General features: G+C 41.5%; 1 protein-coding gene across 3 annotated transcripts in view; it reads left to right on the top strand.

The window, feature by feature from the left end:
* cmss1 (cms1 ribosomal small subunit homolog) overlaps window positions 1–12,196 on the top strand; it is a 33,623-nt gene that overhangs the window by 9,680 nt on the left and 11,747 nt on the right. The window lies entirely within an intron of this gene.

The following is a 12,196-nucleotide window of genomic DNA, read 5'->3' as shown; positions in this document are numbered from 1 at the left end:
TATGTCTTTCTGTCAAGAAAATCCATCTAGTCCCCAATTAAAGGAGAACTATTTCCCCTGTGTCATGCTGTCATCACACAAGAATTTACAGCCTAAAAGCACTTTAACTTCACTTTTTAAATATTTATGTTCTTGAACATTTTCACACCAGGTTTGTGTAAGTGTTTGATGACCACATTGAAGGGATCATTGCAAAAAATGTTTGTGTATATCAGCTGATATATCTGTAGCAGAATGTTTTCTCCCTGATATTGGCCAGAAATATCAAGTTACGGTTGGGTTCTGTTTTTGTTTTTGCTGGAAATTAAATCCTGTCTGAACAGTCCACAGATCAACAGTGACACTGCTTGTTTTATGAATATTCAAAAAAATACAATAGAACACAATTCAAACTATTGTAGGAAAGAACCCAAGAAAATCTGTGATATGGGTAATTAGAATAAATAGTAGTGATTGAAACTGTCTACCACTTACTGTATAATAATATTTACTACTACTTTACTACTTTAAACCGCTCTTCACCCAAAGCATTTACGAATTGATTATCAGCTGTGGGCTCTAGTAGTTAGCTACAGATCAGACGAGGGTGTGGTCTATAAAGTAACCTGCTTGATTATTCAGCTTTGACCCTAACAACTCTCAAGTAAGATGAGATATTTCTCTGTTTGTTGAATGTGAGAGAGAAATCCTCCTCATACTTTGCAGTCCCTATCCACAAACCAACTCCCAAATCAGAGTTCATGAGGTCCTGTTCCCCTTAGAGGAGGGGTTGGCATTGCATCGGCTGTCCTCAATTACAAGCATGATCCCTCAAAGGCATTTCCAAGAAAACCCTCAAACATTGCCGATATGTAATATGCCCCTTATATGAGAGTAGCACTCTGTTGTCATGGCCCCTTTTTTCATCCAGGGGTGTAATTTAAAGAGATTGAGTTTTTTTTAGCTGCTGCCTTTCACAAATCCATCACTTGTACTAAGCACGACTGTAAAGGGTCATGGAAAAGGCATATTGAAGCTGCAAAAAGAAAAGCAGCTGCTCAGGCAGTCTGCTCTGGCTTTGTTTTCTTCATTTATCAGCACGTTCAATAACATTGAAGGAATGACTAAACTGACCTCATATGCTTGGTATAGCTAATAAATGCGCCCAACAGCTTGCAATCAGAACAGCGGTTTTGCTCTGAAGTGATGCACTGCCAGACTCATATGGTAATTTATGCACATCTTCCTCTGACACATTATTGGCTGCGCAGGAAGATGGTGGTGTGAGGGATGGACAGAACAGCTGTGGGTTTCCGCCACGGCACAGCCAAGTTGACTTTGTCCTTTCCTTTGAGCAAAGTCTTCAAAATGTTTCCTCCACCATGTTTAACCAAGCCAGAGAGCTTTTTTCATTAAGTTTTTCAATGACTGCTCATTAGCCATCCTAGCAGTATGGTCGTGGAGATGGCCGTGTCAGTCTGGTCTATGGTCCATTTCTTTGGTACAGATTGAAATATCTCAACAGGTATTAATAGATTGGTATTCATTTTTATACTAACATTCAAGGTCCCCAGAAGAGAGATGACTCTTGTGATCCCATGATTTTACCTCTAGCACCACCAGCAGGTTGATGTTTCAGGTCAGAGTGAATTCTTATGTATATCTCATATACTATATTATACCGACTGACCATGTTGGCATGTTGACTTTACCATTAACATGCTTGTTTTTTTTGTGTGATGGTGAAGTCGAGTTGTTCAACCAATCGTACTGAACACATGCTCTGACAGCATACCCTCCAGTGACCACACAAAAAGGTTAGGGTGGTTGTTAAAGGGTATGGTGTCAAGAATTGTGTACACCATGATTGGCTGAACATGACTTAACTTTGCCATACTAGGAAAAAGATAGCGTGCCCAGTACAGCCTCACAGCTGTAGACTTTTAGTCTGCATTCCTTTCCTATATCTGTAGCAATAATTGTGTATGATGTTAAATATATTGATGGGAAGACCACATGAGTTTGTGGGTGTAGGGTAGAGCCTTTTAAAAGTTTGTGATTCATAACTCAAGTGAACAGATGAGAGCATGAATGTCTTTGGTGTGTTGAACATGTGTGTGAGGTTAATGCTGAGATGCTGCCAGCCCAGTGACAGACCATAGGAAACATACACAGACTTAGAGCATGTTCTGATAGCTGAGGTTGGAACAACCAGATTGCTGCATTGTGATGTGCAGATGTAATCATCCTTTGACACGCAACAGGGATCGTACTATGGCATAAAGTAATTATATGCCGTGACTGGAATTTTACCGTATAGTTCACAGCTGAAACAGGTCATCTGCTCTGCACATGGCACCTTGTGGAGCTACTTTTTCAGGGAAATGAAAATGAGAGAGGGGTGCTGATTTTAAGCCTGTCTGAGAGGCTCTCTTGGCTCAGAGCATATGCTTTGAAAAGAAACAGGGAGGGAGATTGAAAGATTGTTGAAGAGGATTTGGAGTAGGAGTGGAAATTCTTTCAGTTAAATATTTAGGCTACTGCAGAGCGAGATGTAAGAAGGACAGGATGGAGAGGGAGATGAAAGGGACAGGCATATCGCCACGTGCCTCGTGTTGTTTACCCTGTGGACAAATGCAAGCATTGACTCAGCTCAAACCTATTTGTGCCGAGCTCAAAGACGCTGAAATGCAGTTAGAAAAACAAAGAAGGGGAGTATAAACTCTTTTTTTAACCGGGTGCAAATAGACACTCAGTATAATACAGGCAAAGAGCATTGCTGTATGCATTGATTGTGGATGCTTGATAAGGAGCAGTCATTTATTTAGTTTGAAGACTAGAGCTGCAACTAATTCTTTTCATTATGGATTAATCTGCTCCCAATTAATCGATTAGTTTGGTCTGTTAAATGTCAGAAAATGGTGCAAAAATGTCCCTGAGAATTTTCAAAAGGTGCCGAGAGGGTGACGTCCTCTGATTGAACTTTATGTCTGACCAACAGTGGGTCAAAAATATTCAATACTCTACCATATCAGATTAAAAAAAGCAGCAAATTCACAAAGTTAAGATGCCAAGGCAAGGCAATGTTTGGAAATATTCCTTAATGAAATTAGTAAAACAAAGCAAAATAATAGTAGATTGATGTTCTCACGATCAACTAATCATTTCAGCCTAGCCTAGTTAAGGTCACCGATAGGGTTGCCGTGGTGACACAATTTTCCCACCGACCAATAAGCTTGTGACAACGCCAGTAATCCCCAGTACATTGACATTTTACAAGAAAATATACTATCTGTAGAGCGCTGTGTGAATTTACTGTTATTGCTAACGGAACATCTCCTACAGCTGCAGCTTCACAATAAAAGCATTTAACTGGTGAAACATGAGTAGACTTTTACTTTGATGTAAGCTAGTCACAGGAAATGCAGTGTGTTAACACAGCTACTGTCATCAAAAATGAAGAGACCGGGCAAAACAACTGTGATTTTTGGCATTTGTTGACAGCAGATGTGTCAGGGAGAAGTTTTTATTTGTCTGTCTGTTGGAGTAATGAAACAAGAAGGGGCTTTTAGATGAAGAGATGCAGAAGATAGGCTGCACTCCTCCAACTTCTCAGGGAGGTAACGACTCCTTTTCCCTAATTAACATCATCAGGTTCCCTATTTGCATTGGGTTTAATTCCAAAATATACCAAATAGGAGCTTTCGCTTTTCGCTTTGTCACCTGATCACCCACCATCGTTTTGTCAGTCAACTGTCCCTACTCTCTTGTCTTTTATAAGTGAAATGTGATTCCTCCTATTTGGGGCGCCGACTCTACTTCTGGCCCGGCTGCTGCACGGACTGGATGCCTGCGTCAGTTAGTAATTGTAGCATCTGTCATCTGACTAGTACTGATTTTTTTTAAAAAGCAAAAAGACCCTGGGGGCGATGTGCAAATACTGTAATCTGTGTTAGCCTGACCACCATGTAACACCGGGACTACGAAACACCGTGGCAAGCCCAGTCACCAGTGAGGCTTTTCCATAGGCACTATTAGCTGTGCTGACTTAAACGATACCTTGCTGATTTGCGTTTCCATTACCAGTTTAAATGTGCTGTGTTGTTCTTTGCAGCACCTGAGCTGGATCATCTCCAGAGTGGGGGCCTAAGTATGCCAGACCTACCTATTAAGTTACTGCTGATGGAACCCCACAATTCCTGATTTTGCTGCTTTCTAATAAAAGCTTTAAAATGACAAAATAACAGGCGACTTTTGTTGTGGAGAATTTACAGTACAGGGATTAGGAGCACATGCAAAAAAGGCCGCAGTGAGATGTTAGATCAAGAGCTGCAGACCACATGCTTTTACTGCACCTCTGCAAACAGCTCATGTCCAACAGATAAACAACTTCTTTAACTTGTCGTGCTGTGTGATTGGAAAAAACAGTTGCAGCAAAAATAACGGGGGACTTTTTTTTATGAAGAATTTAGAGGAAATCAAATGTGTTGATCCACCATTTTATGGCCACTCCTTTGACTACTCGATAGACCATGAATCAGCCTGCTGCTTTTGAATGTTGTTGACTTACGACAAGTGCATCAGACATATCTTCAAGCAGGCAGCCCTGTTGTAATGGAGATGAAAATCCCCGCCACGCTGGGCTGATACTCTGAGTTAAACCAAGCCAGCATATGTGTATGGAAAAGGGCCACAGAGAGAAGATGGAAAAAAAGGATAAAATTTGAGTAACGTTATGTTTCTTTGATCTGAGACAAACACCCGTTGATATTCCCAACAGTCCAACCTTAATGCAAAGTCACAGTTTCTTCATGCTGTCAGCCCATACTTCAGCTTGTGTGATAAGTTTAAGTGTGAGGTTTCAGAACCGTGTTCTTGAAAGGAATTCATAAAGGAGGGAAGGCAGGGAGATGAAAATCCTCTGTGTTGAAGCAGTCATAAATGTTTGAGCCACACAGGGTTCACACTGCACCACAGACATGCTGTCTACTCATGTATTAATCATCATTAGGCCAAGATGGACCACAAAGCCTTTATGTGTGCATGTTTCGGTTTTCCACATTGTATTTGAATAGACAGAATCCTAGTAAAGTTAATCACTCTCCTGGCATGACTATTTTTGGTCTTTAATTGCGTGTGTGTGCCTGTGGTGGATCAGTAAAGCGTTTTCATTTTGGCACACAGACGCAGACAACTAGTCTCCTCCCAAGGCTGCAAGCCCAGTGCGGGTCCAGACTCGACACAGCTAGATTACAGAGTGGACCCGGATGGTACATGAGCCGAGACAACCAAGGCTTCAACACAACAGCCCCGCTGTGGGCCTCAAATTGCATAGGAGAACCAGTGACCATCTTCATGTTAGACCTAGCTATGCCCAAAGGCCACATCTAAATGTGCTCTCTATTTGGGAAGAGAATCTTTCTACCCACCAGCAAAGCCTCAACCCATTTACTTAGTTTAGAAAAAGGCTTCATCCTGTGCCGTGTGGTACTGTCGAATCGGCCAGTAGGGTGCCAATTTAGACTGTACATGTAATTGCATGTGAGTGAATGTTTATGTGTTTACAAGGGAGAGTGAACAGAGCCAGGCTGGCCGCGAGGTCTAACCGAGTCCAGGATGTAATGGACTGTGTCTGAGTGGAGTAACTCTTAAGTACAGTCTTGAGGTCACATTCAGTGGGCTGGTAGAAATGCGGCAGCCAGCAGCGCCTTCGCTCTTTCACTCAGCCATGAAGAGCATTACAGGCCAATCTAAGCCTGCACAAGTGTACATCACAGAGCTCAGATCTGGCTTGTTCCAGTGTGCTGAAATACTTTAATCCCTTAGCTTCTTCAACACTCGCTGTAAATCCTCTTCTATTTACATCAGGAGGGATTCTGAAAGGCACGGATTTTTCTACAAGTCTAGCTTCAACACAAGCTACCAGTTTGGTGGGAGCTATAAAATATCAATGTTGTCTTTGCTTAAGCATTCATCTGAACCTCTAGGGTTTAGTGCACCAACCTCTCTCTGTCCTGCTCCAGTAGAGTGGTAAGGCCATTGCTCTTATGGATAAAAGCCCTATGGCTCCTCTCTTGCTCCTCTAGCCTGTGTAGAGCACCTCTATGAGAGCGGGACACCTCCAGGAGCTGCTCCAGCATTCTTTGGGATGAGCGCTTCTGGGCCTCCACCATGTGATTGAGCTGAGGGAGATAGATGACAGTGTACCTTGACTTATGGAAGTCAAAAATGTTAAAAGAACGAACATTTGAATTAAAAATGGTTAAATTAAACCTTTCTTCCCCTGGTTTTGATTACAAATATAGGTCATTCAACTGATCAATAATTAAATGAAATTAAACGTATTGTGTTATGTTCCAGCGAATTTGCCCAGCCCTGCTGTACAGTAACGGAATTTTACTGAAAGAAAGTACTGGTTACTTGAGATAACCCACAGACCAAATCTGAGGGGGGAAAATTCTTCAATTTACATATTTATAATCACTGCTAAAAATAAATCCAGCACATGTAACACCTGTAGTGCAAAATAACAAATTTGTGCAGTGATGCAGCAGTAATCTATGCTCTCGTCAGACAGTAATGGATTCACCTCGTTAAATTTGATTATCTGCTCCATATGGCGTCTAGTTTCTTATTATTGGCTCTTGGTACCTCAACGATTGGTTTCTTGTACACATCCTGCTGGTGGTACTGCTGGGCCCGCAGGGAGTCTCTCTGTAGTGCACGGAGTGCCTCATCCGGTGCGTTGAAACCATATTGGGCCCCCAGTAGAGCTGAATCCATCTTCTCTGATTTCAATACAGCAATTACCTCATCTCTGGCCTGGTGTGACAAATGTAGCAGTAGAGCGCAGGCTTAAACTTCCATAGAGCTGCAACAGTTATTTAATTATTTAATTTAATCGTTTAATAATTGATTATTTTTCTCAATGATTAAATTAACTGCAAACTAACTATTTAGATAATGTAGTAGTTTGAGTATTTGTTTTCTTTAAGAAAAAAGTCAAAATTCTCCTTTTTAAATATGAATATTTTCCACTTTCTTCACTCATTTCTGATGGTGCACTGAATGTCTTTGGGTTTAGGGGAGAAAAAAAACAAGACATTTGAGCATCTTGGGCTTTAAGAAACACTGATTAACATTTTTCACATTTTATAGACCAAACAACTAATCGATTTATTGAGAAAATAACTGACAGATAAGTCAACAATGAAAATGATAATTAGTTGCAGTTTGTCACAGTGCAATGTATGTGACTTTTCAGATGATGAAATGGATAAACAACTACAGAATGAATGCATACACAATAGGTCAACAAATCACCCTACCTGTAGTTCTCCCTCCAGAATACTGAGCAGAAACAATAAGTCATCACGGGACAGGTCTTCTCTTGTGTGTCTGCCTTCCCACCTCTCTCTCTTGTTTCGCATGTTGGCCCTCTGAATAGTGATTTGTGTGGCATGTATAGGGTGGAAGGGAGACTCTGAGTCTTGTTTCTTCAGATCATCTTCACTCCACGGAAGCACTTTTTCACTTTTACTGACTGAGTGCATGTCCACCTAGGAAGAAGTGGAAAATGAGAAATAATTGAAGGTAGCAGCTGAACATTGGAACAAAGAGGAATATGTGCTTCCCCTATCAAAGAGGCTGAACAAGGTCAATCATTGTCTTAGCAGTACAAATGAATGTTGTGTGGCTTTAATAAGCAGCTGGCTGATGCAGACTATAGAAGCCTTTATTGACTAATCCAAAGTCAAAAGGCCTCATGTCATAACAGTTAGTGTTACTGAAACGGATAGGCCTGCGCCTGGCGTTACTCTGTGGGAGGCTTATGTCATCTCATAGTCCTAACTCTTAGCACATTTACAGAAATCACTGTCAGCTTGGCAGACAAAGGGAAACAAGGTTGCCAGAAAATAGGACATTAATTACTCACCATATGAGAGTGAGATATGTGTGTGGCATGTGTGCATATGTGTGTAATTGAAGTAAATCACATCAGTGAAGTGCTGGATAGCCAGCTTTGGGTAGGGATGAGAACACCAAGTCAGACTTGGTGTTCTCATCCCATATAGAGAAAGACAAAAAGCAAGAAGGTTCATATTAGTGAAAGATGATGTCATCTCTCTGCTCTTCAGCTCTGCTTCTCTAGTCCAAGCTTTCATAGTGGCTGGGAACGCCTATTATTCCCTAGTTGTTGGTCAAGTTTCTTAAGATAAGTAACTAAAGGCCCATGTGTTTCAAATCTTGTGGGAATAACGAAAAGCAATTTGGTGAAATATTGAGAAATGTCTCGAGGTTCATGTTTTCTCTGCAGTTTTTAATACTGATTAAGACCTCCTCAGACCTTTTTTACTGGTGTTAGAAATTATGTTGCTGAAGAGAAAAGCAGTGAGACCCTTTCTCTCTTACCCCCCCCCCTCTCTATTTTTCTCCACCGTTCCTCCTCTTACACAAGCACACAGACAGGCAGCATCTGCTTGTTGTCACCAAGGCCTGAGAGCAACCTTGAGTTTCTCTCAACAAGATGAACACTTGTACATAAGGGATGAACATTGAGCAAGAAAAACACCAAACAGAAAGCAAGCCCTTTAGCTGGTTCAAAATGCAGCCAAAACACCTTCACATATTGAATCCTCGTGAGAGTGTCGGCTTACTTAATAGATGGAGTCTGCATAGAAGTATTTTCTCTTGGACTCTGTGTGACGATCTCAACCTCCCTCCCTTCCTCCTGAAACCCTCTCTGTATCAATCAGGAAGACAGATGAAGCTGTCTAAGCTGTCCCCGTGTTTTTTTACTCCACTTGTTTTCAGTGAAAAGAAGGGATGATGGAAGCTCTTAAGACGAGTGCTGTGTGGAGTTTTCATTAGGTCACTTTGAACGATCAAGACTTACTGTACTGAGGAACTGTATTAAAAAAACAGAACAACATACAGGACCACTCCCTAGTTTTACTGCATGAACTCAAAATGATCTTGGTATTCTTTTTCCAGAGGCCTAGATTCAAAGTAAGGAAATGGTTGAGGTTTGGACCTAAGAGAACCTCCATCCGTCAGGTTGAATAGGTTTAGTCCAGGGTTCATCAAGATGACAACATGCAATGGAGCAGTGGTGGCCTCGTATCTGTTTTCCTTGGACATAAGAGTATATATACATGTTTCTTTATTGTACTCATCAGATGGTGCTGTTAATGCAAGCAGTCAAGCCAAGACACATGCTTATTTACCCTTTCCCTTCAATTGGTGATGGGGTCTGAACTCCTCACTGTTCTCTCTCCTGCTCTCTCACACACAGTGACATGAGTCAGACTGTGTTCTTCTTTAGTGTGGTCACGGTGTCTAGACAAGCACATGCATACTGATGTCTAAACACACTCCCACTCGATGCCAGGCATGTGAAAATACCTCCAAACTTCAGTTCTGGCTCAGAGCCAGAGTCCGCCTTAATAATGATTGCCAGGGTTGCCTCACTGAGGACTGTCCGCTGGCAGGCAGGTTGGCAGTCGCACATGTGGCCACCTTTGTTTATTTATCTGAACACAACCCAGGGGCAGCATGCCTGCATCCCTCCTGCCTGCCCCTGTCTACTCAAAAGAGCACCGGCTGCCCTCAGAATAAACCATTAACACATGCATAGAAATTCAAACTCACTGGACTCACTCTCTCCCAATCAAAGCTTGTCTACTCATCCAGGTGGTATCTTCACAGTAAAGTGAGGAGAAATACAGATGTTGGCTGGGACCATTGAATTGTCACATCAGTTCCTCGACAGCCGTGTAATCGGCAGCAAACTCAAGTTGGGGTTCATCACTTTTATATACAACTATAGATAAAACACTAAGTGAGCCCATCTGTATGTTCTCAGACCATGGTTAGCTTAGGAGTCTCAAACTACTGGCCGATGACAGACCGTGCTTTTATTGATGTCATTGTAAACATGAGTCCAAGGAGAGACAAAGTTAAGAGGTAGGGCTGTGCAATATGGCCAAAAAAATGTATATCGATATTTTCAGGCTGAGTGGCGAAGTGGGGAAATGTTCAACTGCAAGGGTTTATTTCCTGATTATGTGACCCACAAGTATTTAGATTGCTTTTCTTAGCTTAAGGAAGGTTTTACAAATATATGCTCTCTGTGGATTAAAAGTTCATAAAAGAAAGGGTCATAATTGACCTTTAGCAGTTTTAGGTGTCCTGTCAACAGTTTTACAGAGATCACACATAGACAAATGTAGGTGAATGACCATCACTTGCTGGTGCCGAATGTGGGCACTGCATCTTTGCTTTTGGTCGAGGCTGGTCAAAGTTCACCCATGTGAAGCCAAAATGCAAATTTGTTTCGCGACAGGATGCAAAATATTTTATTTGCCTCTCTGCTCGCTTACAGTGTAAGTGAATGGGCAGTGAATATTCACCACTGTTGATTTCGCGCATGTTTGACCGTGCCCTAACTGCTTTATAGGGATAATGCTTACTGGACCGCAGGGGCATTTTTTGCTGCAATACCATGAGGGGCCACTGGGCAGAATTGTAAATACTTCATTCTTAGGTGTTCTCTTATTTGGTGCAGCCAACACAAAGTCTCCCTCCTTCGAATACCGATTTGGACTTCTATGACCATGGCATTGATTGAAGCTTCAAAGTGTTCAGGTCAACCGTCGTAAACACATATGAATAATATGGATTTAGGAGGACATAAGCAGTATTGCAGGCTTAAAGCAGCATAACTCTCCTAAACATGTGGAGATGTATGATAGGTCTTACAAGGGAGAGGAGAGAGAAAACAACCTGGTTCATGGCCCCCAGGTAATATAAGATTGAGACCCCTGCTTGAACTATTCATTCCCCATGAGCAGCTTATATCCACTTTATATCCACCTGTCATGGGAGGCTGGCTCATTCTGTGCCCTGGAGTCCTCTTTGGTCTCCATTTTCCAGGGTTAAGTTGGCAGAGCACTCTGTAATACGCATCCTGTATGGCTGATGTATGTTTTGGCACGAGGACAGTGCTGCAAGCATGTTTGGTAAGAGAGGCGTAACAGAGAAAATTATACAGTTAGCAAGCCAACTAAAGAGAGAGTGAGATGTTAAAGAGCCTATAAATGTATTTTGACTCCAGAAATGCTGCTGTTGTACTTCTTGATTTTGGTTAGGTCGCACACTGATGGCTTTACCATTAGATGACAATCAACCACCTTCACTGCAGGTGTTATAACTGTGCCTAATGACATTATATGCTGTGTTTAAAGTGTTGCACTATTGCATTTTCATGGTCATAGAATTTACCATACTATAGAACAGATGTCTTGACTCAGTTCTGACTCAGTATCTTGACTTAGTGGAGGTATCAGAAAAGGTGCAGCGAGAGGAAAGTCAGTCTGTAGTTTAATTATCAGATAAATCAATTTAGTTTTAACACGATTCTTTAATTCTTGTAAATGAGTTGTAATTAATTTTTTACATTAAGATTGTCCTGACAATTTTGTCTTGTTCATGCACATTAATTAACATTACCAGGGAAGGATTAAGAAACTACAGAATCAGATTTACTCTTACATAGAGCAAGTACGATATTTTTTTGCCTCAAACATCATTCCCTTACAGTATTTGGGTGTTTTGTTTAATGTGCCTGACAGAAGGTGTTAAATATTTGAGTATGGCTCCCATTCGCCTTTTATTGCCATTGATACGTTTTAAGTGCCAGATGTGGCAGAGTTACTGCCGTCTGTGCTGCTTATAGTGCTCAAGGCTATCAAGACTACTGAATGTTGGGTTTAGGATTGATGACAAACATTGAGAACAATAATTTTCTTATGATTTAGATTCCTTTTGAAAACCTCATTTATGATCTGAATCTTAGAATAGAATATTCTCCTACAGATCTGTGAAGCAAGAGCACACCTCAGTGCCATCAGGTAAACTGCTATACACCGATCAGCAACAACATTATCGCCACTCACAGGTTAAGTGAATAACATTGACTAGTTTGTTACAATGCAGTGTGCTTCTGGGAAACCTTGGGTCCTGGAATTCACGTAGATGCCACTTTGATATGTCTCAAGTCTACGGTCATTCCTGTGAACTGGAGGCGACCGCCATTAGTGCCTTTGCCACCAGAGGGTGTACACCTTTTACCTTTCAGTGGTTTAAATGTTGTGGCTGACCGTTGTACAGCTGTCAGTGTCTAAGTGATCTTTGAAGTCTACACTATGGTGATGTT

The sequence above is a fragment of the Pagrus major genome, chromosome 9 (assembly GCF_040436345.1).
Source record: "Pagrus major chromosome 9, Pma_NU_1.0".
Lineage (NCBI taxonomy): Eukaryota > Metazoa > Chordata > Actinopteri > Spariformes > Sparidae > Pagrus > Pagrus major.
The sequence above is the reverse complement of the archived record's forward strand: the minus strand, read 5'-3'. Positions and strand labels throughout refer to the sequence as shown.